Here is a 3,606-nt window from a genome sequence, read left to right as displayed (position 1 = left end):
GAGAGTGAAGATATTGTCAAGAAAGTCTCTGGGAAGGTGGTCTCTGAAAGATGGATAGAAATAAAAGAAAGGGTGGGAAACTCGACCCAGGCAGAGGGAATAACATAGAGAACGCCTGCATTTTCCAAGTAGAAGGAGTTGAAAGAAGGCCACTGTGACTGAAGCATTATAAAAATGAGGGAAGGTGCCAGGCGTGGTGGCGCACACCTGTAATCCTGGTGGCTCTGGAGGCTGACATAGGAGGATCACAAGTTCAAAGCCAGCCTCAGAAATGGCAAGGTGCTAAGCAACTCAGCAAGACCCTGTCTCTAAATAGCACTGGGAATGTGGCTCAGTGGTCAAATGTCCCTGACTTCAATCCCTTGAATTCAATCCTGAGTACCCCCACACACACTCACACACAAAAAATGAGGGTAGATGGCATAAATGTGGCTATCAATCCAGGCAAGGAGAAACCTTTACATGCCAAGCTTTGAAGGCCACTATAAAGAGTCTGGTTTCTGTCCTGAATACAGTGGGCACTCAGTGAAGACTGATCAGGCTCTACTGTTCTATGCTTCAGAAAATTTCCTGAGCCAGGGGGGAAAAGTCAACATAAACTGTCCAGCTCAGCTCAGTATATTTCCCTTCTCTCAGGTCTCAGCACACAAAGTTATGGCTACTTTGGTCCATTTCCAATGACTTCAAACATCTGGAATTTTATTTTGTTTTCTTACCCAATTTTGCTAGTTGTCCTCAGCTGGTGGTTGGTTTGATACTAGCTAACCTGAAGCCGAAGTCTTCTCTTGCTTCCTCTGTGTTTCACTACTTATATCACCTCAACTCTTTTGCTTCCTGAATTGTCCTTTAGTCTCAGCTAAGGATCTTGCCTGATCCTTCAAGGAAAAAATAAAATCCAAAAAACTTGCTAATTTCTAGCATACATGATGATAGAGAGCCCCCAAGTATCCCCTACAGTTAGGGGGGAAAAAAAAACTTGGAATACTGGAAAACACACACAGCCAGGACTTGAGAAATGAGCCCTACAGTTGATGTGGCTTTTGCCTTTAGAACATTTACAAAATCTTCAACTGTGCTCTCTCCACTTTGAACTACCATGAGCTAAGTAGATTACCCCTGCCATGCGCTTCTACCAGGATGTTCTGCCTCACCTCGGGCCCAGAGCATGGGAGCTGGCCAACAGATTCATTTGAAACTGTTCAAAAAGATGTTGAGAAGCTGTATGAAGCTGCCTGGGAATGTGTTTAAAATTAAGAACAAAATTGGAGAAGACACTTTCAGCTCTATTTATTTGGCTAAAGTACGGTTAGGATCTGAAGGGAAAATTGCTTAATTCCAACAAGTCACTTAATTTCAACAAGTCATCCTATAAGATTTGAAGCTAAGAGATGGACATCATTACCCTAAATACATGTATGAAGACACAAATGGTGTGAACATACTTTGTATACAACCAGAAATATGAAAAATTGTGCTCTATATGTGTAATATGAACTGTTATGCATTCCACTACACATAAAACAAATTAGAATTTTTAAAAAGAATTGAAGCTGAATTGCAGTGTCTAACTGTGGCTGAGGAAAGACAATGTCATGGGAGTTAAATAGTGCTTTAGAAAAAATGATCATGTGGTTGTTGCTGTGCCACATGAGTTCTTGTTGCATGAGTTGTTTTGAACATTTTGAATTTTCTTTATTTTAAGAAGGATGGGAATATATGTTTAATCTGTTCAAAGTTTTGAAACATATCCATCAGTTTAATATTGTTCACCATGTTAAGTCCAGCACTTTTTTATATATAGGTACTTGAAATAATACGCTTTGATAGACTTTGATTTAGCCCTAAGAATTTGTGATACAAAAACAGCTTCTCAAATTTGTCCAGTCTGAAACTCAGCGGGAGAGTGGTTCACAAAACAGATCTTACGTAATCACAGCAAATAGGATTTCAAAGAATGGCCCAGCACCTAAGAAAATTGAATCAGTAGTTCCCTCCCCCCCAAAAAAAAAAAAATCTGTCAAAAAAACCTACACAGATGTACAAATTCAGATTAAACAAGGAAAAGATGGGAAGGAAGGATCTGTAAAGTCTTTCTGTCCAGAACTCTGTTTTCAGAAAAAGAAATTTCAATATATTTAACTCTACTTCACATGAGAGCCCTGCAGTAAAATTTATAAAGCAAAGACTGTGAATGTAATATTGAGAAAGTTAACAACAAAAAGAAGGCTATTACTACCCAAAAAAGTTATGAATAGTGGTGTGATAAAGAAAACTACCAGTTCTTGCCCAGATAACCTAACCTGTGATTGCTATGCAATGGATAAAGTTTGCAGTATTTGCCTTTCAAGGGGTCAGCAGGTTGGCCTAGGACAGGTATACCAGGATTCAGAGCACCAGAGGTACAATAAAGCATCCAGAATACTATAATTGATTGTGGTCTACAGATGTCACATTACTTTCTTTGTTTAGTGGATGATATCCATTTTTTAAAGTAAGTGATGATTTAACTGCTTTGGCTCAAATTATGACAATTTGGGGATCCAGTGAAACCACCCAGGCTACCAAAACTTTTGACAAATCAATATTATGTAGCAAAGAAGTCTCAGCACAAGACTTGAGGAAACTATGAGAGACTCAGGGGTCTAGATTCTAACACTCCCAAAATACCAAGTCATATATAAGGATGTACTTATGACCCAGACTTTTTAGAGAAGACTGACCAGAAAGCTTCTTCTATCATACAAATGCTCAGGCACATCACTCAGGGAATTCATTATATAAAGGGGACAGTAATGAAGTCATTTTGATGAGTATACTGATTTAGAAGACTGAGATTAGATAGCTAATGAGTTTACAACCTGCTTAATAAATTTCTAGATTTAAATCCATCTTCAAAAATAAGAGAAGCAGGGCACAGTGGCACACATCTGTAATCCCAGAGACTCAGGAGGCTAAGGCAGGAGAATCATGAGTTCAAATCAGCCTCAACAACTTAGCGAGGCCCTGAGCAACTCAGTGATACTCTGTCTCTAAATAAAATATAAAAAAGGGTTAGGGATGTGGCTCAGTGTTTAAGTGCCCTTGAGTTCAATCCCAGGTACAAAAAAAAAAAAACAGAATAAGAGAGAAGATGTTAGCCACATTACATTCTTATATTGTGTGGAAGTACAAATATGTAACAATAAATCCCATCATTATGTACAACTATAAGACACTAATAAAAACGTGGGAAAAAAGAATAACAAGAAGCTTGTAGCATCCATTTTTTAAAGATATGAGCTTGCAGTGGTAGTTCTTCATTAATGTTACTATTGTGTACTGCGAAGTGGGAAAAATAGTTTTTCTAATAGTCATGAGTTCTTGTTTAAAGACCAGAGCAGGATGAAAATTTTTTTAAAATATTATCTTAAAATATAGATTAAGATTACCTAAAATGCCTGGAAGAGTTGTTTGGACTAACAATATGATCTTTGCATTTAAACCCACCCAAGCTGAATCAGAGCTTTAGTTTCTTTAATTACTTCTCACTGCCACATAACAAAAAAGAAGAAGAAGAAGAAGAAGAAGAAGAAGAAGAAGAAGAAGAAGAAGAAGAAGAAGAAGCAG

At 37.9% G+C, this 3,606-nt stretch overlaps 1 pseudogene; it reads left to right on the top strand.

The window, feature by feature from the left end:
- The first annotated feature begins 1,165 nt into the window (after positions 1-1,165).
- Positions 1,166-2,824, top strand: LOC143379972 (cell division cycle 7-related protein kinase pseudogene; annotated as a pseudogene).
- Positions 2,825-3,606: the final 782 nt, after the last annotated feature.

The sequence above is a fragment of the Callospermophilus lateralis genome, chromosome 14 (genome assembly GCF_048772815.1).
Source record: "Callospermophilus lateralis isolate mCalLat2 chromosome 14, mCalLat2.hap1, whole genome shotgun sequence".
Taxonomy (NCBI): domain Eukaryota; kingdom Metazoa; phylum Chordata; class Mammalia; order Rodentia; family Sciuridae; genus Callospermophilus; species Callospermophilus lateralis.
This window is presented reverse-complemented; position numbering and strand designations above follow the sequence as displayed.